This window comes from Cebus imitator, unplaced genomic scaffold (genome assembly GCF_001604975.1).
Source record: "Cebus imitator isolate Cc_AM_T3 unplaced genomic scaffold, Cebus_imitator-1.0 Scaffold58, whole genome shotgun sequence".
In the NCBI taxonomy this organism is placed as follows: Eukaryota; Metazoa; Chordata; class Mammalia; order Primates; family Cebidae; genus Cebus; species Cebus imitator.
This window is the reverse complement of record NW_016107373.1, coordinates 3,029,175-3,054,050: the sequence shown is the minus strand read 5'-3', so window position 1 is coordinate 3,054,050 and position 24,876 is coordinate 3,029,175. Positions and strand designations below refer to the sequence as shown.

At 50.0% G+C, this 24,876-nt stretch overlaps 1 protein-coding gene across 5 annotated transcripts in view; it reads left to right on the top strand.

Annotated features, from left to right (window-relative positions):
- Positions 1-24,876, top strand: part of TSPAN18 (tetraspanin 18) — a 204,276-nt gene that overhangs the window by 2,479 nt on the left and 176,921 nt on the right. The gene's annotated exons all lie outside the window — the stretch shown is intronic.

The following is a 24,876-nucleotide window of genomic DNA, read 5'->3' as shown; positions in this document are numbered from 1 at the left end:
TCCTTCCCTCCTCCCCTCACCCCAAGTGAGTGTAAATGAGCAAATCCTGGAGCCGCCGTGGCCTCACTGTGGTTGGCAGAAGTTTTCTTCTTTCCCGTGGCTGGTGACCTGTGCTCCTTGGGCTCCCGTGTCTTTAACGTCCCTTACAAAGGTGGGGGAAAAGAGATGAAGTTCCTCTGTTCGGTGTAGTCCGCCACGTGTTTTTGTTGGATGCTACTGAAATGCGCCAGGACAAAGTTGCCCTAAAAAAGATCCGCTTGATTTTTGTTTTGAATAGAAGAGGAGGAGGAGGGAGGAGAGCAGGGAAAGGGTGGAGAAGCCGGCTGTCTCTGGATAGGTCTTTAAGACATTCCAGGGGGCTGGAAGACAAAAGAAGTTTTTTTGTTGTGTTTTGCCTTTTCTGTGGAGGGAAGCTGCGGGACCAGCCCTGCCTTGGAACCTGCCTGGGAGCATGGGGCCCCCAGAAGGCTGGGGTTTCCCAAGTTCTGTCCCTTCCCTCTTCTCCCGACCCCCACCCCACTTTTCCTGAATTGCAGGGGAATCGAGGCTCCCCGAGGACTACTAAAGTTCGTGTTGGGGCTTAAAGTATCGACTGAGTCTTCTCCCAGGTGAACTCCCAAGATCTCTGATGTAAACATGTCAAGTCTTGGGCACTCTGTTTCCTTGTCTCCCTTGTCCCCAAACCCATTCAAGCGGCCAGTGTATGTGATGCATTTACCCAGCCCCAGGCTGAAATGGCAGCCTATCATTGAAGGCTCCAGGAAGCTTTCTAGAAGCGAAAGTTAGCGGGTTTAGGACACCTTGGGCTGAGTCCCGGAAGGAACCCTCTGCTCTTTAGAAAATGAGATTTTAATGGTCTGAGGGGTGCATTGGAGGACAGGGTGCTGGATAGGGACAAGGGATTAATTCAAGGATTTGTGGGAGGGGGTGCCAGGAAGCAGGAAAACAGCAGATTTGAAATCTAGCTTTTCTGAGTCATCCATGTGGCCTTGGGGAAGTGATTTCCCCTCCGGAGCCTGCTTCCTCGGTCTGTAAAATGAATATGTTGGCTGAGGAGATTCTGAGCAATCTTGCAACTTAGAGCAGCAGAGTCTAACCTTATACAGGGCTGGGCAGCCCTGCTCCATTCCCTCCGCCTTCCATTCAGTGGAAGGCGCCTCTCCTGGCTGGCTTGCCTCTTCCTGCCTGTCTGTATACAGCAAAATCCTTCATTGAGTGAACCCAGCAGATCCAGAAGCAGCTCCTGTCATCAGAGCTGAAGGGCAAAGTGCCCCCAGTTTTGGGTAGAAAGGAGAATATTTGTAACTAGTTCCCCTCACCCCCCATCAGTCTGCAAGCTTGCTTCCTGCTTTTCCCTGGGAAGAGCCCTTTCTGTTCCTGGGTTGCAGGTTTTAGGGACCTCTCCCTTTCCAGAGTGCTGCTCTTTTGGCCTATTTCATCAGCCAGTGAGAGGGAAAATCAGGAACATTTGTTCATGCTCAGCTGGGGTGCAGCACAGGGAGGGTGCCTTGGAAACCAGTGATCGGGTCCCATGGAGCAGATGACGCCCATTGATCAGGCATTTCCACCACCTGATGCCGTGGAGCAAATGCACTAGCCTGGGCTCCTCCTGCCACCAGGGCTGGCACCTTGGACCTGCATGAGCACTCCATCTGAGGGAGTGGGGGTGGATCGTGAGACAGTTTTTATAACGAGTGGGAGAGGAAGATGGGGAGCCTGTGTTTGCAGCTGGCAGGGCTGGTCTTTCATCTGGGCACTTGTTGTCTTAAGATCCAGCCCTTGGCCCTGGTCTGCACCGGAGACGGCTGGCTTAATTAGTGAATTCAACAACTCGGAGATGAGCAAAAACATGTTCACTAGTCGTGGGCAAGTGTGTACAAAGGGCAACAGGATGGGGCGGAAAGGTAGCTGAACCAGACCTTAGGAGACCTGTGTTCCAGCCCTGATTCTGTTACAGATGGAGCCATGTGGCCTTGTGTGAGTCACAGCCCCTCTCTGAGCCTCAGTTTCCTATTTCTTTAGAGGCAGCAGTGCATGGTGGTTAGACTGCCTGGATTTGCATGCTGACTTTATCCTTCTTATTTAGGTGTGTGACCTTAGACCATTCAACCCCTTCTGCCTCCTTTTCCTGGTTTGTAAAATGGAACTAGTAAGAACCCATTGGATGGTTGTGGATAGTCTTTGAGATAAAACTGGTAGAACATTTAGCATAATGCCCGGCATATAGTAAGTGCTCAATAAATGTTCACTATCATCGTTGTCATGATTATCATTATTACTATTATTGTAAAAAGGGAGGGATTAACTTGGGTCCTTTCTAGTTTTCTGGGGCCCAGATTGTGTGTGCATGTGTGTGTGTGTGTGTGTGTGTGAGAGAGAGAGAGAGAGAGAGAGAGAGAGAGAAAGAGAGAGAGAGAGAATCTGTCTTTGGGGTAGAAGGCAAGGGCGAATAAGTTGCTGTTTGGTTGTTTTCTTCCTTTCCCTGACTCATTGAGGGACTCCTGAATCTTGTGACCATGCTTATGGTAGCCCCATCCCCATGGCAAGAAGCCCAAATTGACATCACTGATAATATCCTGGTTCCTGGCAGTTGGGGGATGGTATTTCATCAGCTAGCATTTGCCCATCCTTTCCCTTCCACCCTTTGTTTCCCACCCTTCACCATGGTATGAAAACCATATGTGCAGATAATGAGTTTAAGCTGATCAGCCTCTCCTAGCATCACCCAAATAAAAGGCCGCCTTCCTAGAGGACACTTTTGACTTTAAGATAAACAATCTGGTTCTTCTGTTGTGTTGCTTTATGTCTGGCTGGCCCTGTACCCCTTTTTACGCTCTGCCCGTGGTCTGCTGCAAGGACGTGGGCTGGGCCAGCTCTGTGGTCTACAGCTTTGGACCTTATTGGCCATGCTGGCTGGGGAAGCCTCTTCCAGCAGCTTGGGAGGGGACAGGCCAGGCTGGGCGTCTGCCTCATCTTGCTCCAGCAAGGCTGCTGCTCTGAGATACCCCAGAGATGATTATCATGGGGGCAGACACTTGGGGAATGCTCCCTGTCTGCTGGGAGCTTCATCCTTTCTCCACCTACAAGGATGGTTTAGATATTGCCCCCATCCTGTAGATTAGAGAGTGAAGGCTCAGAAAGAATTGAGAGTGAGTGGCAAGATTGGGATTTGATCCTAGGTTGATCTGACTCTCCTTCCTGTGTGCTAAACCACTGTATTATATTTCCTCTTGTATCAAAACCTCCTGTGAGCCACAAAAGCCCCAGGAAAGATATCGCTTAGATTGGGTCTGGTCCCCTCCTCCCGCCTTTGATCATCTTCCAGTCTCTAAGCACCTTATGAGATTCTGTTTTTGTCCTGCATGGATTACTCAGCCATCCTGGGGACAGTGAGGAAGAGAGTTTTTTGGGACATGGCTGATTACAGGGGGGTTAGGGGAAGAATGATCTTATTAGACAACAAAAGGTTGTAATGGGAAGAGTTTGCATATTGGAGTCACAGATGTGAAATTTGAATCCTGTTTCTGCCATTTACTGGCTGTGTGGCCTTGGCTTCCTTATCTGTTAAAAATCAGAATAATAGCAACCACAGATGACTCTAAAATCTCAGTGGCTTAATAAAACAATTAACTCCTGATCACATTACTTGTCTAACATGGGTCTCTGCTCCACATGGTCACTCAGGGACCCAGGCTGATGATGACTCCCCCATCTTTGTAGCTGCCCCTTCTAGAGCATGTGGCATGCAGAGTTACTGCAGATGGGGAAGAGGGAGAAGGGAAAGCCACACTGATATTCAACTGCTTTGGCCAGGAGGTGACATGCATCACTTCACCTCTAGCACCTAGGTCAGAACTATCATCTGGCCCCAAACCAGCCCCCAGGGAGGCTGAGAATGTAAGGAAGCGCATGGATATTTGATGAGCACTAAGTCTCTGCACTTACATCTACCCTAGTAGAGTGCTTTAAGGATCAATTGAGATGGTGCATTTAAAGCTTCTAGCATAGACCTGGAATGTTGCTGGTTCTTAACACATAGGAGCTTCCTTTCCCTAATAATCCTAGTAATGCCTGATGTGCATTGCTCTTTATAGATTACAGACTGTGTATATTGAAATTACTTCTGGGCAGATGGTATTGTGCCTATAATATAGGCACAATAGGGAGGTGAGTCCCCACATGGCAAGGGCACTATAAGCCAGGCCCTGGATCTTCAGCCCAGTTCTCACATGACTTCCCTTGGCTTACTGAAATTTACTGCACTGAGAACTTTTTCAACAGGTCTCCCAGGATATTTCAGAACCCACTTCTGCTCCTGTCTCCTCCCCTCATTCCTCAATAGTGTGGAATATCTGTATTCATTTTATGGATGGTGAGGAGGGGAGGTTGCAGGAACTATCTGGAAACTAAGGGAGAAGGGTCAGGCCATGAGGTGAAACAAGCCATAGTCTTAGGTATTCATAGTGAGAGCCGTAAGAATTTGGGCCCCACATATGCTGCTTTGGAAATTGCTGCTTTGGGAATTGCCGTGCATCCAACTTCTTTGATGCAGAGAGGCACCTTTGCATCCAGGATGCCTCTCCAAGGCACACCTGGTGCTACCTGCAGCTCCCATCCCACCTCTGCACCTTGGTACTGGTCCACTGCATCCTTGTGAGAGCCGGCAGGAAGGCTGTAGTTTGGGTTGTTTGACCCTCCAAATCTCATGTTGAAATTTGATCCCCATTGTTGGAGGTGGGGGTGTTTGGGTCGTGGGGGCGGATCCCTCCTGAGTGGCCTGGTTCTCACACTGGCAGTTCCCAGGAAAGCTGGCTGTTACACAGCCTGGCTCCTCCCTCCCCTCGCTCTTGCTTCCTCTCTCACCGCACGATCTCTGTCCGTGCCAGCTCCCCTTCACCTTCCTCCCTGAGTGGAAGCAGCCTGAGGTCCTCTCCAGAAACACATGTGGGCACCACGCTTCGTGTACCACCTGCAGAACCATGGGCCAAAGAAACCCTTTCCCTTTATAAATTACCCAACCTTGTATATTCCTTTATAGCAACACAAACTGGCTAAGATGGGGCCTGAGGAGGCTTTCCAGGTCTGCTTTCCTGGTGACAGCAAGATGTCCTCGCCTAGGTTCAAATCCTGACTGCTCTGCTTAGCACCTGTTCATCTCTTTCAGCGTGTCTCAGTTTTCTCCCCTGCAAAATGGCAAGAATATAGGAAAGCTGAAAAGCGAGTCAAGTCCCTGGCACAGAGTAGGCATCGTATTTGCACCTCTCCTCTCCTCCTGGAGTAAGAGGAAGAGCTGCCCTTGGCAAGGGAACGGTGCCTGTGGAGACGCTAAAGGTGGGCACTCGTGCTTGGACCCCTGGTCCTTGGATGGAGAGACACCCACTTCCCTTCCCAGAGGCCTGGGGTTGAGCTCTTGTGTTGGACTAATATGGCTTCCATTCGAAACAGGAGAAGAATTTGGAGTCCTGGCTCCTGGACTTAGGTCCGTTTTTTCATGTCTAACTCCCACAGTGGGTGCAGGGCTGGGGTGTTGCTGAGCGAGGCTCCCGCCCCCACCCTGTGTTGCTGCCTCTCCTTCTGGGGCACAGATTGCAGCGTGCTCTAGTGGGCCAAGTGCACTGGGCCACCTGCTGCCTGACATTTAGGGCTCCCCCAGCGGGGCAGGCTCAGGGTGCTTGCTCATTGGCTGGTGTCTCAGCCCTTGGGAATGAGGCACTTCTCCAGCCAAAACAGAAACACCGCCCTCCACCGACCCTGTGAGGAAAAGCTGGGCGGGCTGGACACAGCGAGTGGAGGGGCCTGCGGTTAGGAAGAGGATGGCCTCTCGAGACGGGGTTCTGAGATGCGCATTTCTCCTGGGAAGAGTGGACACTTGTTCCTGGGGTCATTGAAGAGTGTAGACTTCCCCTGCAGCTGGAGTTACGCTGACTCAGGCACAGAGGCCAGCGATGGCTGTAATGTTGGCACTTGGGGCCCTCAGACACCCCTCACTCACTCCTGTGCCCAGACCTTGGCTTCTATAGGCAGGGGCAGCAGCTCTGAGGCAGCTCCGTAGCACTATGAGGTGGCTTACTGGTTTCCTGCGACAGCTGTGACGGCACCATCAACTAGGTGTCTTAAAACAGCAGAAACTGATTCTCACAGTTCTGGAAGCTGAAAGCCTGCGGTCAAGGTGTTGGCAGGAACATGCTGTCTCTGAGGGCTCTAGGGGAGGGCCCTCTTTCCTCTCCCTAGCTTCTGGTGGTTACTGGGAACCCACCGTGTTCTTTGGCTCGTAGATGCCTCCCTCCACCATCATGCAGTATTCTTCCTCTGTGTCTGCCGCTCTCTCTCATAGGGACACCAGTCATACTGGATTAGGGCCCACCCTAGTGACCTCATCTTAACCCCATCACATCTGCTAAGCTCCCGATAGCCAGGGGTTAGGCTGTCAACATATCTTTCTGGGGTATACAGATCAGCCCATAGAGGTGGGTAGTATTATTGACCTGTTGACCGTCAAGGACGTCAGTGCAAAGAGGTCAAGTAATTTGCCCAAGTTTCTCCATATACCCATACAACCAGCAAGTGATTGGTAAATTACTCTTTATATATTTCATTCCTCTCACCAATACTGTAGGGTTATATACCTACCTCATGGCCTAGTCCTAAGCATCAAAGGAGGTGAAAGTCTGTGTCAAAACACACTCTGTCCACAGCTAAGTGTTTGCCAGTTGTGTTATCCATCTTGGCTCCCCAGATGGGATGTCTCCCAGGAAACATCAGCATATAGAAAGTATAACCAGTTGGCCAGCCTGGCCAACCTGGTGAAGCACCGTCTCTACTAAAAATACAAAAATTAGCTGGGCATAGCGGTACGTGCCTGTAATCCCAGCTACTCAGGAGACTGAGGCAGGTGAATCACTTTAACCCGGGAGGCAGAGATTGCAGTGAGCTGAGATTGCACCACTGCACTCCAGCCTGGCAAAGAGCGAGACTCCATCTCAAAAAAAAAAAAAAAAGAAAAAGAAAAAGAAATTACAACCAATTGGAGATAGAATCGTTTCTAGAAATAATTGTTTGAGTTGACTGAATCAAAGGCACCATTTGCATTTTTTCAACTCGCCTTGCCTTTCTGGAGTTGCCTGCCAGCTCCATCTCCTTGCAAGTTGAGAATATCGGTTGAGATGCATTTTTCTTGCTTTACATATTTCCTGGGTTCCCCTTTAGCTTCAGAAGTCATGGTGACTTTTGCAATTTGGGCTTCTCTCCTCAGGGGGTTATCTGGGCATCTGTATAGAGAGGGCCCCTGGGAGGCTCAGCAGATGACTCTCAGCTCCAGAGCCCTTCCCTCTGGGCCCGGGAGGGTTTAGGGGTTCAGCTGTGGAGGCTGGAGGACTCTGATATGCATCCTCATCTGGGTGCAAGGAAGCAGGGGAGGCAGCCTGCTGTGAGGGTTAGGACACATTCTGAACACAGTGCCTGGGTTCAAATCCCAGTTCAGTCTCACACTATGACCTTTGTTCGATCTTTGACAAATCACTTAAATTCTCTCTGACTCCATTTTAACTCATGGGGTTTGATTAAAATGCATAAATGTATCTCTTAGGATGGAATGTTGTACATGACAAGTATTCAGTGAATGTCAGGATTACTTTAAATATTTTATTTGTCATCTGCTTCCCTCTGTAGAATGAGGGTGGAGAGTTTCTGTTTGGTTTTCCACAGAGCCTGCAGCGTGGAGCTCAGTGCCTGGGGTTGGACAGATGCTCACATGCTGAATGAATGAGGAAACCAATGGTTGAATGGGTAGATTCTTAGCTATAGCTTCTTCGAGATTCCATCCCTCTTTGCCATGCACCAAGGCCTCTACCCCTAAGCCCCTCTTATGTGGGGACATGGGGAGGTCATAGCACCAAAGCCAAAAGGGAGCCATAGAATGCCATGAAAATGCTCAGAGCATCCAGGACAGAAAGGCCACCTCCTGGAAGCAAAGGACAAGTTGGGTTGGAGGATGAGGAGAAACTGAGAATGGGGGCTGGGAAGATTGTGGTCACCGCAGGAAGCAGGCCATGGTGGCCAAAGATCACGTTCAGAGTGTGGGGTTTCTCCCACGACACAGCCACCAGAGGCACTCCCTGGCGTCTCCAGCCACCAGAGAGGGCTGCCCTTCTCCAGTGTGATAAATGGATAGGCGTATTTCATTTTAGGGAGCCCGATCTATGAAAATGCCAGCTGGATTCAAAAGTCTTCATTCAATTTATAGACTAGTTAACTCTAAGGTTCCCATTGCTTCCTCCTGCCTTAGAAATAAATTCCATTTACAGAAGCTCCGCTTACATGCGTTGTTCGGAAAACATCTGTTGTGTCACGTGATTGTGTTAGCCGTCTTGCTTAAAACCCTTCAATGGATGCTCAGTTGTGTTCAAAAGGCTTTCATGTGGCCTCTGCCCCTCCCACCCAAGCCTGCCTCCCTCTTCTCCAGTCCACCCGCTGCTTGTTTTCTTCTCTTGCCCCTACTTTTGTGGATCAGTCTTTGTGATCTTCCCCTGGACTGCCTTTTCCTCCCACTTTAGTTACCTGACTCCTCCTCATCCTTTGGATCCCAGCCCCCGCATGACCTCCTCCAGGAAGTCCTCCTTGACTCTCTAAGGGGCCAACTTCCCCATCTGTAGGCTCAGATGGCTCCACAGTCCTCTCCTTGATGGTGTTTTGTCACTCTTGGATAATTGTTGACTGTTCAACGTGATTTTTTTTAAAAAAATATTCCCTCCACCCTGGTATAAGCCCAGGAAGGCAGAGGCAGTGCCTGTCTGTCCATCCCCATATCCCACACACCTGGCGGGTTCTCAGAAGGTGCCTGAGAAATTCTCTTGCCTTCTCTCCCTTTTCTCCCCCTGCAAGCCCATCTTTTTTAGATTGTTCTGGTGGTTACTGGCAATTTTCCGTGTTCTCTGGCTTGTAGATGATCACAGCTAATATGTATTGATCACTTGCAGGGTGCCAGGCCTTCACAAATCAGATTTCATTAACCAACAGAAGAGTTTACAATGGGAATGCTGAAGACTACCTGGCTTGAGCCCCAGCTCTGTCATGTACCTGCTCTACAGTCTTGGACAAGTGCCTCAACCTCTCTGTGCCTCATTTTCCCATCATAAAATGGGACTAAATAATACCTAACTTATGAGTGGTGAGGATTACATAAATTAATTCATGTAATATTTGTTTTCTCCAGTTTTGGAGGCTGGAAGTCCATGGTCATGGTGTTGGCAGGGTTGGTGTCTTCTGACGTCTCTTTCCTTGGCTTGCGGATGGACACTTTCTCACCGTGTCCTCACATAGTCTTTCCCTGGCGTCTCCCTTGTGTCCAGAGTTCCTCTTCTAAGAATACTTGTCAGATTGGATTAGGACGCCTAAGGCCTCATTTTAACTTAATTACCAATACATTCACAATCTGAAGTACTAGGGGTGAGGGCTTAAATATGAGTTTGCAAGGAGCACAATTCAGCCCCTAACATCTTCTAATTCAGTGCTCTATCACCATTTTATAGTTGAGAAAACTAGGGCACAGAGAGGTTAAGTCACTTGTCCAAGGTCACACAGCTGCTAAACTAGTTGAGGAGTGTAAACCCAGGTAGTCCGAACCTGGAGCCCGCACTCCACCAACAAGTGGTCTGCTTCTTGGCTCTGCTCTACTGCGGGTCCCCACAGTCCTCCCTTTTGGAGCTGATTCGTTTCTTAACAGCCAGGGTGGGAAGGAAATCAGGATCCGGGGTCTTAGTGACTCCTCCTCTGGTCCTTTGCTTGCATCCAGCCTTGAGTCCCTCGTTTGGTGGCAGCTGCCAAAACTAAGAGAGAATAGGGACCTTGACTTCTGCACCTAGGCTGTCAGGGAGGTGGAGGCCACAGAGGGGCAGGGAGGTAGTCAGAGATCCCAGGAAGTGAGGAGGGTTCTAGATTCCAGCGTTTCCTTCTCTCCATAGCTCATTTTTTTTGATTTCCCAGGAGTTTTCTGCTCTTTGAAAATAATCATGTCTGGCTGGGCACGGTGGCTCATGCCTATTAATCCCAGCACTTTGGGAGGCTGAGGCGGGCAGATCACTTGAGGTCAGGAGTTCGAGACCAGCCTGGCCAACATGGTGGAACCCCATATCTACTAAAAATACAAAAAATTAGCCAGGGCCAGGTAGAGTGGCTCACCTCTGTAATCTCTAAGTACTTTGGGAGGCTGAAGTGGGCAGATGACGAGGTCAGGAGATGGAGGCCCACATGGTAAAAGCCCCGACTCTACTAAAAATAAAAAAAAAAAAAAAAAAGAAACAATTAGCTGGGCATGGTGGCAGGCGCCTGTAATCCCAGCTACTCAGGAGCCCAAGGCAGGAGAATCCGTTGAACCTGGGAGGCGGAAATTGCGGTGAGCTGAGATCGTGCCACTACATTTCAGCCTGGTGACAGAGCCAGACTCTGCCTCCAAAAAAAAAAAAAAATTAGCCAGGCTTGGTGGTGGGTGCCTGTAATCCCAGCTACTTGGGAGGCTGAGGCAGGAAAATTGCTTGAACCCAAGAGGCAGAGGTTGTAGTGAGCTGAAATTGTGCCACTGCACTCTAGCCTGGGTAACAAACCCAGGCGAGACTCCAGTCTCAAAACAAAAAAAAGAAATAAAAGGAAAGAATCATATCTTCCTGGTGAAAGACTTAAGAAAAAAAATAAAGAGTAGCACAGCAAGAAAATATGGAACTAGAACAAGCATATTCAATGGCTGGTCACTCTCAGTCACACGCCAGTCTCTGAGCCCAGATACAGCCTGGGCTGCTCCCAGGGGTTTCCAGCCTGCCTGCAGGCCAAGACATTGAAGTGAATACTTGAGGTGGGAGGAGCCAGAGGAAACAGCTAGTCTGAAGCCATGGAGGTTCTTCTGGGTGGACCACGGGACATGGGAGACACGCGTCCTTTTGGGATGAGTGCCTGGAGTGCCCCTGCATGGACAGCTGCAGTGTGTTCATTCCCTGCTGGTGGATTGAGCTACTTGTCTCATGCACACCCACTTCCGGTTGCCCCACCAAGCAGAGACACCTACAATGGGTGACCACCCGGGTTGATGGCCGTATTCTCTTTGTCATGGTTGCCTGGCCCTCTCGATCTCTTCCTGTCCCTTGCCCATCACTGGTTGGTCCCCACAAATGTCGTCTTGGCCTTTTCATCTCATGGGTTGCAGGGGCCTGGATGAGGTGGGGTTTGGGAAAGAGCCCTTGGGACCCTTTGGGGAGGATGTGTGACTGGGAGACCCGGAGGTCAGGACAGAGGGCATTTCTGCCTTCCTCCAGTGTGCGATGAGGGTATCGGTTGGCAGATCAAAGGGATTTTTATTGTTTTTATTTTCCTTTCCAGAGCCTTCTTGCTGGGAAAGCAGGCTGTAGAACCAAGGTGAACAGCTGCCACCCGTGTGTTCTGTGAGAGGGCAGGGCCAGCCGGGGGCATGGGGCACCTGGCACTGCTGAGGGGCTGGGACTGGGGCACAGGTGGGAGCTTTCCCTGGGGGTCTCTGCACCTAGAAACTGATGGGGATGTGACCAAGCTCAGATGCTGTGGGCCCTCAGCAGGACAGGGAGGCCTGGGGATGCAGACTATTAGCAAAGAACTGGTGGAGCTGCCCCGCAACCCCAGCTTGGCCTGTCAACTGCTGTCTCCCACTGTTCCTCAGATGCAGTGATGGAGGGAGCACTGGACTGGGAGTCCAGAAAGCCTGAACTTAAAGCACAGTCTTGGTTTGGCTCTAACAAACTCTCATGTTCCCTGTGGGCTTCTTTTTCTTTGAGACAGAGTTTCACTCTGTCACTCAGGCTGGAGTGCAGTGATGCGATCTTGGCTCACTACAATCTCTGCCTCCCAGGTTCAAGCAATTCTCCTGTCTCATCCTCCCAAGAGCTAGGATCACAGACATGCGCCACCATGCCCCCGCTAATTTTTTGAATTTTTAGTAGAGATGGGGTTTCTCCATCTTGTTCAGGCTGGAATCAAACCCTGCACCTCAGGTGATCCACCCACTTCCACCTCCCAAAGTGCTGGGATTCCAGGCATGAGCCACCACACCCACCCACTGTGGACTTTTTAGACAGAGTCTCTCTCGCCCAGGCTGGAGTGTAATGGCACCAACTTGGCCCACTGCAACTTCCGCCTCTGGGTTCAAGCGATTCTCCTGCCCCAGTCTCCCAAGCAGCTGGAATTACAGGTGTGCACCACCATACCTGGCTAGTTTTTTCCATATTTTTAGTAGAGATGGGGCTTTGCCACCCCTGTGGATTTCTGATATCTCATCCGCATCCCGGGAGTGGGGTTGCTTGTTCTCCTTTTAACTCCAGAGCCTCTGGGTCTCCCCTGAGAGTCTGGAACTGGGAACATGACCTCGGAGCCTCGAGTTCCCTGGAGGAAAGCTCTCAGCAAGCCGAGGCGTGGTTGTTGATAGAAGTGGGGATGTTGTTTAAATAAATTAAGAGCCAGAGAGGACAATCTGCGGCATTATTTTCAAGAGCTGGGATGATATGCATAACATTTCCTCCCTTTTATTTGGTAATTTTTCCTTCTCAAAGCGGTTTGATGAAAGAAAGTGTCTGATGATTTGCTGCACAATGAGCTCAAATAAAAATATTCTTTTCAAACAGTGGTTGCTATATAATCAAATTTAAATAATGGGCAATTTTTGTTTCTTCTTAGTCTAACCACTCACAAAGGTCTATTCAAACCTGTCTGAGACGTGTGTGTGTGTGTGTGTGTGTGTGTGTGTATGTGTGTGTAAAGAAAAATGACCTTATTGATAGAATCTTTTTGGAAAAAATAATGATGATGGTGATAACATAAAGTTGTGTGTGTGAGTTCGTGCCTGTCTGCTGGTGAGACATGGAATTAACATGAAATACTTGGCTAGAAGGAAGAACTCTGAAGGCAGCTGTAGTGTCAGGTAAATACTAGTTTTGGAGTCCTGTGGATCTGGGTTCAAATCCTGGCTCAGCCCCTGCCAGCCACATGACGTTTGCCAAGTTATTTATTCCCTCTGCACCTTGGTTTCCTCATCAAGAAAAAAGGGACAGCAAAAACCAGATCAAGTGCCTAGCCTGGGCTGGGCGTGGGGGTGAGCTGCCAGGTCGGCCCTCCCCTCCTCTCCCCTCTGCACCCCTCTCCTTCCTCTCCTTTCTCTGCTGTCTCTCCACTCTCTTCCTTTTTCTTCCTTTTCCTCTCCAGAAACAGCAGAGTTCTTCCATGTACGCACCAGACCCATATACGTTATAGCTCGTTCGATGCCCAGTGATCCAATCGGAGGGGATTTTTATCTCCATTTTACAGAGTGGAGACCTGAGGTGCTGCAGTTATGGAACTGAGTGGATCACAAGCAGGTGGGGGAGATGAGAAACTGGACATATTTGTCTGAAGCACAGCAAGGCCTGGCCTTTTCTGTTGTATGGGAATTTTTGCCTGGGAGGTATGTGGAAAGCAGAAAGGGCTCTTGGTGTTACTTCGGTGTAGCCTCCCTCCCTCCCTCCCTTTTTTCCTACCTTCCTTCTTTCTTCCTTCCCTCCCTTCTTTTTTCCTTCCTCCCTTCCTTCCTTCCTTCCTTCCCTCCTTCCTTCCTTTCTTCCTCCTTCCTTCCCTTCCTCCCTCCTTCCTTCCCTCCTCCCTCTCCCCTCCCTTCCTTTTTTTCTTCCTTCTTTTCTTTCTTACTTCCTCCCTCTCTTGTTTGTTCATTTCTTCCTTCCTCCTTCCCTTCCTTTTTCCTTCCTTTTTTCTTCCCTCCCTCCCTTCCTTTTTTCTTCCTTCCTTTCTTTTTTCTTTCTCTCCCTTTTTTCTTTCCTTCCTTCCTTCTTTCTTCCCTCTCTCCCTCCCTCCCTCCTTCCTTCCCTTTTTCCTTCCTTCCTTCTCTCCTTCCCTCCTTCCTACCTCCCTCCCTCCCTCCCTGCCTCCCTTCCTCTCTTCCTCCCTTCCTGTGCACTAGGCTTTTACTGCAGGTTTGAAGCTGAGGGCGGTCCATCCAGAGGGTGCCAGCAGTGTGAAGGTGGTCCCTCAGCAGTGCACAGTGGGCTGGTCTGTCCTAGAAGCTGCTCGGCCACACCTGCCATAGGAGCTCCCCCGGGTCCCTGACTTAGACTCCTCGTGTCTCACACTTCTTCCTTGTTTCAGGCCCGCTCTGCCCCTCTCTCAGAGGCCAGCCGAGGACACAGGTCTTGCTTGAAGGAGCCCCTGTCCCCCATGTGGTGACTCAGGCTTGGTACCACTAATACAAAGAGAGCAAGAGGGTGGGAGGAGATAGCCCGTCCAGCACCCAACTCCTCATCCTTTCCTGCCATCTACTCTCCCGTTAACAGAGACCCTTTCTTACGAGCCCTGGCTGGGGTCTTGGCTGAGGACGTGGATGGGCCCACCAGGCCAGGGCCTCCTTGCCTTGGACCTGCAGAGGAGCGGCTTCACGGGGGCCTGGCGCCTGCTCTCACACTCCTGGTGCTGCCTGCTTCTGAATTATGCATCAATACACAGAGGCTTCTAGGGAAATTTCCTCCTAAGAGTCCTCCCTTAGGGCTGGCAGACCACCTTCCTGAGTCGCGTCCGCCTGCCTGCCTCTCCTGTCGGTCAGGGGAGCTGTCCACAGAAGCAGCACTTCCCTCTAAAAATTCAGTAGCCTATGTTGCAACCCACACAGGTGGGTTCTGCCAGGCCCTGAACTTGTGCCTTAAGCCAACACCAAGGGTTGCATCAGGGAAAGTGTGACATTGAAGGCAGAGGGTGACAACGTCTTTGGAGTAAGGAGCAACAGGATTAGACCAAGCGCTTCAGCCAGGTGAGTGGGCAGTGGGAAAGGCTGTGGGGTGCAGTGGTTAGAGCCGAGGTCTGAGGTCAGGACATCGTGAATGCATTCCAGCCCTGTCTCTCTCTGGCTTGTGTGACCTCAGGCCAGTTACATCTCGGTGCACCCTTGCCCCTCCATGTGACATGGGAAAACAGCAGGGCAAGTGCCCAGGAAGAAACCAAGCAGGGCGCTGATGGGGCTTCTGCAGGAACTGCTGAGTCCTCGGAAGTTTGAGGCCTTGTGGGAACATGTGTGCTCGACCTAAGAAATCCCCACCTTTCGAGTTGCCCCTGGGTCATTTCCCTTCACCCCTATTCTGCCACCTCTGAGAGCCACAGGCAGACTCCCAAACCCTGTAGCCCTTTTGGGAGTTCATTTTCTTGAGACAGAGTCTCACTTTGTTGCCTAGGCTGGAGTGCACTGGCGCGATCTCAGTTCACTGCAACCTCCGCCTCCCGGGTTCAAGCGATTCTCTTGCTTCAGACTCCTGAGCAGCTGGGACTACAGGCGTGCATCACCACACCCAGCTAATTTTTGTATTTTTTGGTAGAGACAGGTTTCACCAGACTGGCCAGGCTGGTCTTGAACTCCTGACCTTGTGACTCCCCCTCCTCAGCCTCCTAAAGTGCTGGGATTACAAGCGTGAGGCACCACGTCCAGCCTCCTTTTGGGAGTGTGTGCAGTTGCTGGAGTCCTGCCCTACTTCCTGGCTGTGGAGCGGCAGGCTGGGTGTCTTCCTCTGGCCCAGAGCTCCGTAGAAGGAAGACTTCAGAGATGAAGACAAAACTGCCCCTGAGGGGGGAAATGCCGCGACAGCACCATTCGAGTACCCGCTTTCGGGTGCGTTTTGCTGAAAAAGGCCTCAAAAAGGCAGATTTGCAGATGTTAGGGAATTTTTAGATATTTTTAGTGTTTTTTTCTTTTTTTAACTTCCAGCATGAGTGAGGGGAAAAGAGCAAAGAGGAGCCACGTGGCCTGGTGGAGGGAAGAAAATGAGATTGCTTGGTTTCATTTGCAGCAAAATGCGCTGTGAGTTTTTCTGCAAATGCTAATGAACACGGAAAGCGGTGAGGCGACAGTGGCCTTCTGGTCTGCTGCTGGACACACCTTCACCGCGGGCCTCCTCCCTTGGCCTGTGTGTATCATCACTTCGGAAAAGGCCAATTTTTGGGGATGTCAGATCACCCATCTCAGTTGCATTAGAGAAAACCTCTTTCTTCTAGCCCAGAGATCAACATCTGCTCTGGGCTGCGGTCTTGTCTCAGCCTGAGCTCTGTCTCCACTGTTTACTGCTTAGCAGGGAAGAAGTGAAGCAGATGTGATTGGTTTGAGATGAATGAGGTTATAGTCATGTTTCTGGCGTTCCCAGTGGTTCCTAATTGGTTGCAAGAAGCTCCATGGTGTGGGGGGAGACAGCTCTGGCTTAGAAATGGGGATGTAGCTTCAAGTTCCAGCTTTGACCCAGCCTCGTCATGTGACCTTGGACAAGGCAGTACTCCTCTCTGGGCCTGTTTGCCATCTATGGAAACCAGGGCAAAGATACAAAACCTAACACACAAACAAAAACACACCAGGGTTGGGATACGTTACCTTCACAGCTAGCTTTGCAGGGTTGGCATGGGGAATGGAATCAAATAAGCTGAAGAATGGGGTCAGGTGTGGATTTGGTTCTTTCCCTGCTTCTCTTATAGCCACGCTGGATATGACAAGCCTGGGCTGCTTAAGAAAGTGGCAAGGACTTCTGGGCTGGGCGTGGTGGCTCACGCCTGTCATTCCAGCACTTTGGGCGGCCAGTGCAGGTGGATCACGAGGTCAGGAGATTGAGACTATCCTGGCCAACATGGTGAAACCCTGTCTCTACTAAAATACAAAAAATTAGCCAGGCATGGTGGCACGCACCTGTAATCCCAGCTACTCAGGAGGCTGAGACAGGAGAATCGCTTGAACCCTGGAGGCGGAGGTTGCAGTGAGCCAAGGTCGCGCCAGTGCACTCCAGCATGGGCGACAGAGCAACACTCTGTCTCAAAAAAAAAAAAAAAAAAAAGTAGCAAGGACTTCTGGAGAGCAGCAGGGGTAGCATGGTGTGGTGGTACCTGGATGGCAAATTCTTTTCATCACAAACGCCAGCGCTGATCGATTGGTAGGACCTGCCTTCAGTGCAGCTGAAAGGTGGATGAGGCTGTTTTACTCCGGCTCAGCAGGAAGGAGTGCCAAGATCAATTATTGATGCCTGTCGTGGTTGGAGGAGTGCTAGCACAGGATAGACTTGGGGAACTTTGGTGCGCTGGGTATAGAGCATAGGGACTGGGGAACCTGGGTGATCTGTCACTGGCTTTGTTGCTATATGACCTAAGGTGAGGGTCCAATATAGGACTGTATTTCAAAATAATCATGCGTGGCATCTTTGTTCTGGTTGGTACTGTAGAGTTGAGCAGGTGCATTGCTGGTCCTGTGTATTTTGAAGAGGCCACTCAAGTGATTTTAATATAATTTCATCCTGGTGGAGAAACTAAGTATAACCATTGACAACCTGTTCAGGCTCCAGTTCGCTCATCAGTAGAGAGTAGGTTTTCCTCACTGTACTGCATTGGAGCCCTGAGGCTCCAATGAGCTCACAGAGAAGATGGTCTGACCAGTGGCTAAAATAAATGAAGTGCACAGGCCAAGGATACAGAATGACGGCTTGTATGATTCTACTTATATTAAAGTTAAAAGTCAGCAAGGGAATCTGTGGGGCCAGAGTCATGACAGTGATGACCTTCGGGCATGAATTGGGGGGTGTCCAGGGGGCAGGAGGGGCTTCTGGGTGCTGGCGTGTTCAGCGTCTCATCCTGGCTGCTGGTAACATCGATACGCTCAGTTTGTGAATATTCATTGACCAGTACACTTCAGAGCTGTGTAGTCTTCTCTCTCTGTGTTATACTTCAACTAAAAAAAATCCTTTAGGAAAACCAAAAACAGCAAAACTGATTATAATCAGTTGGAAAAGTGGGAGAAGGTGCATCAAACTCCAGATTTCTGCTTTCCTTGACCTGTAGCATGGTCTGGTGAAAAACGTGGGCCGGGGGTAAGCAGCAGCTGCCCCCGCAGGTGGGACATGTTGCTCTCCCCTGTTTCGGTTCAGAGACCCTGTTGGGACTTGAGTATGAGACCTAGGACAAAACGCTTCTCTCTGGGACTCCCAGCCTCTGTCAGGGAGTCTTTGCAGACGAGTACTGGGTGAGTTAGAAGGGAGCAGACGTCTCCTGGTCATGCTGGGGTTCAATCCTGACTCCACCTAAACTATCTTGGTGATTTGGGGTGAGTTGTTCAGCCTCTCTGAGCCTCAGTTTACCCACTTGTAAAGCAAGGAGAATAGTACCTATACCAAAATATTGTTTTGACCAGAAGCAGCGGCTCATGCCTGTAATCTTAACACTTTGAGAGGTGAGGCGGAAAGATTATTTGAGGCCTGGAGTTCAAGAGCAGCCTGGACAACATCGGGGGCCCTGTCTCTACAAAAATAAAGAAAAAAATTAGCTGCAGGTGGTGGTGTGTGCCTGCAGTGCTAGCTACTTGGGAGGCTGAGGCGAGAGGATTGCTTGAGTCCAGGAGTTAGAGGCTGCAGTGAGCTATGATTGTACATACTGCACTGCAGCCTGAGCAACAGAGTGAGACCTTCTCTCAAAAAATAATTGTTTTGGGGTTAGGACAAGATTATGATTAGAAAATGCATGGTATGGCCGGGCGTGGTGGCTCATGCCTGTAATCCCAGCACTTTGGGAGGTCGAGGTGGGTGGGTCACAAGGTTAGGAGGTCGATACCATCCTGGCTAACACAGTGAAACCCCGTCTCTACTAAAAACACAAAAAGTTAGCCAGGTGTGGTGGTGGGTGCCTGTTGTCCCAGCTACTCAGGAGGCTGAGACAGGAGAATTGCTTGAACCCGGGAGGCGGAGGTTGCAGTGAGCTGAGGTCACCCCACTGTACTCCAGCCTGGATGACAGAGCAGGACTCCATCTCAAAAAAAGAAAACAAAAGAAAGAAAGAAAGAGAGAGAGAGAGAGCAAGAAAGAAAGGAAAAGAAAGAAAATGCAGGATGTGCCTGGGCAGCAGGGATGCTCAGCAGAGCTTCATTTGCCCACTTTCCCTGCTGCCTGCCTGGTGCCACCCCTTGTGCCTGTCAGGAAGGGAGACAGTTCTTAGGGTGTAGTGGCCTGGAACCAGCCTTCCCTTTGCTCGTGTCAGGGTGAGATTTGGGAAACCCATTCTTGGGGCCCTGGCAGTGCCCTCCTCCCTGGCCCAGCCCTGTGTCCCCAGCCTAGCTGGCATTGAAGAACAGGGCCTTTCTCTGACTGGTCAGGGCTAGGGGCCCAGGCAAGGTGGTGGCTGCAGATCCTAGCAGCTAATCCTGCTGGTCACAGCGCCAGACCCTCCCACGGGCAAGCATCTGCTTTGCCTTGTGGGCAGCCGGCACCCAGGAACATGCCAGCTCCCTGGCATCTTTTCCCCATTCTGCCCGCAGCAGCCAGGAGCAGCGCTGCCTAAAAGAGACAACTCTGGGACACAGAACTTCAGCAAGGAGCTCGCTGCTTGGGTCTCAGCTGCCTTCTCGGCTTTTTTATCCCAGATATCCTTCTGTAGGGAGGTGTAGGGAGCAAGAAACTTTCCTCCTCTAAGACTCAGTAGTCTTATCTGGAAAATGGGCATGAATCATAGTGGCCTCTTAGGGCTGCTACAAGGAGGGACTGTTTGTACGAGCTTGGTTGCTTCTCAGGAATCTTAAGTATGCTTGTGAACATGACTCTTGCCATTCTGTTTGGTTACGAGGCAGCATCAAGGGAAGCCACTTGGGTTGACTTTGGTATAAAGGATGCCGTTTGAAATGGCCTCTGTCTCAGAATAATCTGTTTTGATTTATTCTACTGTGGGAATTTGAAAATGGCCCAAATGTTTCTCTTCCTCCCCTCTCTTTCTCAGCACTCAGACTTCCTCACTCCTGGACTCACCTCCTTGTGCACACTCACTCACACCTTCACACTTGCTCACTCTCATCTTTCCACACTCAAAGGGCAGGTGGAACTTCCAGTGGCCCAAATCGTTTTCCTTCTACTTCAAAGGCTTATACTGTTTCCATTACACACACATACACACACCCCCCAAACACGTATGCATGGTCATCCTCACACTCAGACTTCTCTTCCTATCTTATCCCCCCAATTCCCTTCCTCACCCACAGCAGAGCCCGAGTCAGAAGACCGGTTCTCTCTCTGTCTCTTACTAGCCAGCTCTGTGGCTGTGTGATATGGGTCAAGCCACTCAGCCTCTCTGGGCCTTGGTTTCCTCCCTCTCAAAAGAAATAAACTGCCAGTTTAGTCATCATTTTCTGGCTGGGCATGGTGGCTCACATCTGTAATCTCAGCACTTTGGGAGGCCAAGGCGGGCAGATCACTTGAGGCCAGGAGTTCGAGGCCAGCCTGGCCAACATGGTGAAACACCGTCTTTACTAAAAATACAAAAATTAGTCAGGCACGCCTGTAATCCCAGCTACTTAGGAGGCTGAGGCACAAGACATGCCTGAACCCCGGAGGCAAAGGTTGCAATGAGTTGAGATTGCACCACTGTACTCCAGCCTGGGTGATAGAGTGAGACCCTATCCCAAAAGAAAAAAAAAAGATCACTTTCTTCCACAGTATCTCAGGTAATCTGAGATAACTTTCTTTCTGCATCTTAAATTCCATGACTGTGCCAACGGGTGGACCGGATCTCATTAGGCAGACCATGTGCCAACCTGGAATTTTATCAGTATTTTAGCCTTTTCCTGGTACTGAGGAGACATCACTTGATTTCAAGCTAGAAACTGACACCAGGTCGGGAGAAAATAGAAAGTTCAAGATGATGATTCACTCTTCACTTTGGAGAAGCCACAGCATCACAGCACCACACTCGCTTTCATCCTTTTCACTTCCTCCTCAGGCACCAGCAGAGATGACGGAGGGAAAAAGGCAGTGGTCAGGGGGCCACTGCGAACGGGGGAGGGGCGGCAGAAATCAAGACAGAGATTTTGTGTTTCCTGCACCAAATCCACCAGAAGGATCCACTTCGTTTGGGTGTGTATCCCTCCTCCCCACCGCTTCCAGGGAAAGAGAGCTAGAATGTATCGAGAGCATACCACGTCGTGTGTACCACCCTGTTGAATCCTTGCAGTAGCTCTACAGGTTAAGTGTGGATCCATTCCCATTTTAGGGATGGTAAGACTGGTGCACGGTGAGGCTAAATACCTGGCCCGGCATTGTACCGTGTGTCTGGCAGAGCTGGGTCTGCACCTGGGTGCTGTGGTTTTTGAGCTAAGCTTTTTTCTTTTCCTTTTTTTTTTTTTTTTGAGATGGAATTTTCACTCTTGTTGCCCAGGCTGGAATGCAGTGTTGCCATTGCAGCTCACCACAACCTCCACCTCCTGAGTTCAAGCGATTCTCCTGCCTCAGCCTCCCCAGTAGCTGGGATTGCAGGCGTGAGCCACCACACCTGGCTAATTTTGTATTTTTAGTAGAGACGGGGATTCTCCATGTTGGTCAGGCTGGTCTCAAACTCCCGACCTCAGGTGATCTGTCTGCCTCAACCTCCCAAAGTGCTAGGATTACAGGCATGAGCCACCGTGCTGGCCAAACTAAGGTTTTGACTGCCAAACCCTGCAGTCCCAAGTGGCCCGGTGAAAAGGTGGAGCGGAAAGACACAGGATTTCAAGATGAGAGGCTTGCGTTTTAATCTTGCTCTGCTATTAATTTATTATGAGCCTTGAGTGAGTCTCTTATCCTCTGTTGCTCAGGTTCCCCATTTGCAAAATAGAGAAAACACTAAAATCAGTTGCACAAGATTGCTGTGAGGCATGAGGGAGGTGAAGTGCCTGGGACAACGTGAGTACTTCCATTTATCAGCTCTTACCGTGGTTTTCTGATTTGCCTTAGGACACTTTTTTGCTAGGCATGCGGCCTTGCTACCTGGCATAGAAGGCCCCAGCCTGGAGTTAGAATTTATTCCCAAGCAACATTGTGCATGGGTCGTCATGATGCCTTTGTATAAAACCCATTAGGCCACCACAGTGTCTTGGGGTTTCTTAAAGTACCATCTTAACACACTTGCATTCCAAGCACTAAAGTGGAATGAATGAGGGATGATTTAATGCAGTGGTATTCAACTTCACTTGTGGCCGCAGAAATCAAAGCAAGTTCCACGTGGGACTTTCAAATGTGAAATTGCTCCAAATGGGGCTGCCCTGTTGAAGCAGGCATAGGGGACTGCTCCACCCTCCCAAGTCACCTCCTCACTTTGGCATCTCCTAGGGAATCCCTGGGGAACCCATTTTGAAAACCACAGCCCATCAGGTGACAGGTAATGAAACTGAGACCCAGAAAGGGGCAGTAACTCACCCAGAACCTGAAGCAGGCACTCTGCTAGAATTATTCTCATTAGCAGCATCGTTTTCTTTTTTTATAAGACAGCTCTCCTGTTTCTTTTGGCCATCGATTTTAATTAGTCATCTAGAGATGTGTCTTTCAGCATTGACACTTAGTGGCTGATGCTTCTCAATGATTTTCCCTCCAACCTTCCTCTCAGCCGTAGATAAAGGCTGGATGGATATTTATTGTTCAAGCAAGGAAAACGGGGCTTTTTATTTGGAAGCTTTTGAAACACTGTATTTACCCAGAGAATCCTGCCTGAGTGTGCAGGTGTTTGGAGATCCAGGAAAATGTATTTGACAAAATAAGTGAATAAAAATTGTGACCAGAGCGAATCCCCATATGAGGCAGTTTGTAAGGGATCGTAAGAGTCCTATTTGAATGCAGCCTCTCTCCCCACTTCCCACACTCCCCCTTTTGCAGCCCCCGCACCAATTTGGTGTTCTAGACCACATGGCCGTCTTTCCTCAAAACCTAATTTCCACACGGATTTAGCCAGCAGTGACCAGCTACATGAAAAGCTTTAGTGAGAATCAGTAGGCGAGGTCCCTGGAGTGGGCTCTACGCCCGCTGCATGTGAAACATCCCAGCTAGGATGAGGAGCAGCGAGAGAAAGATGGATGCTTGCACGACATCTGGGACATTGGATGTTTAAGGGCAAGGTGATGTGACTCAGAGAGACTTGGTGACTTGGCCAAGGTCACACAGTGACTTGTAAGCAGGGCCCGCATCCTCTAGGGTTCCTAGGCTGGGGCCCTTTCCAACATACCGAACCATTTCTTTGCTGAAAGCAGGCGGCCCTTTGCTTTATTATGGAGGTGATAAACCCATCCTTTAGTATGGCCAAAGAGAGAGGGAGCGAGCTATTAATTAGAGGATGACCTTTAGGGCACATAAACGCGCAATGCCATCGGAGCAGGGAGAGATCAACCATGGTGTGTCCAGCTGTCCCTGAGTGATGGGAAGTTCAGAAACAGAGGAGACCTTGTGTCTGCCAGCAAGTGTGGAAGAAACACATGTGAATCCAATTCAAGACTGGTGAGGCTCGTGCTTGGCTCCTCGAGTGCTCCATGTTCTGGGAGTGGGTGGAGAACACAGTCTTCTCCAAGCCTGACCCTGGCAGCCCGGCAGATTTCATTTCTTCCTTTCCTGCTTCGGAGGCAGGCAGGCTCCAGGGCCAGGCTGCCTGGAGTTCAGATGCCGGCTCTTACTGCGTGGATCTGTGATCTTCGGCTAACTGCTTGTGCTTGTAGAGTGGGGAAAGTGACAGTACCTTTCTCACAGTGTGGTGGCGAGGTCCTAATGTCATCATCCACGGCATACATGCTTAGGAAAGTCCCTGATGGGGTAAGCAGGCAGTTTGCATTATCTGGTACTTTAGGGCATCTTAGAAGGGAGTGCAACTGTTTCTGTATTTAAATAATAATGTTTATCACTTTCTGTGATTATGAAAGTCACACATAAGACCAGCGCAGTGGCTCATGCCTATACAGCTAGTGCTCGACTTATGACCACGGTCGGGACTGCGGACCAGTCGTAACACGATTTGGTCGTAAGTTGAGAAGGCTGTATGTACAGTTGAAATGGTGCACGCGGAGATGGTAGTGCTGCCGGAAGCTGGTCCGCACTGTCGTACGCCCAGCTGGGCAACGTTTATGCTGCCAGACGCGGAGCAGTCGTGGCTAGCGATTGTGGTCATAAAGTCGAATGGTTGTAAGTTGCATAGGTCGTAAGTTGATCAATACCTGTAATCCCAGCACTTTGTGAGGCCAAGGTGGGCCAATCACTTGAGGTCAAGAGTTCAAGACCAGCCTGGCTAACGTGGTAAAACCCCATCTTAATTAAAAATATAAAACTCAGTTGGATGTGATGGCGGCTGCCTGTAATCCCAGCTACTTAGGAGGCTGAGGCAGGAGAATCCCTTGAACCTGGGAGGCGGAGGTTGCAGTGAGCCGAGATCATGCCACTCCAGCCTGAGCGACAGAGCAGAACTCCGTTTCCAAAAAAAGGGCACACAAATACATATCTCAGTTACCTAAAGCTAATATTTTGCCTATGTTTCTTACCAGTCTTTTCCCTGTGCACTGTGTATGTTTGCATGTTGGTAAGTAAAGTATATGAGAGGCCAGTGTTTTGGACTGGGCTCTAGCACTGGGCCCAATACACCAACCCAAAATGGAGTTCATACTGAAGTTTCACATTATGAAACGCAACCCTAAATTGTTTACTTGTAAGATCTGACCTTCCAGGAAATCAGGAGGAAGATGATAGCTAAATCTCCAAAACAAGCCAGTTTTCGCTGGTGTGATAAAGTCCTTTCTGTTTGAACCAATACAAGGAAAGTGACTTTAAATGACCAATCCACATTTGGTTGTTTCTGCCTTCGTTACCCTTTTCCTGTCTATAAAGCCCATCCCCTCTACTCAGCTCAGCACAACTTGTTTTCCTTCCTTCCTTCCTTCTTTCCTTCCTTCCTTCCTTCTTTCCTTCCTTCCTTCCTTCCTTCCTTCCTTCCTTCTTTCCCTCCCTCCCTCCCTCCTTCCCTCCCTCCCCGTTCCTTCCTTCCTTCCTTCCCTCCTTCCTTCTTTCCTTCCTTCCTTCCTTCCTTCCTTCCCTCCCTCCCTCCCTCCTT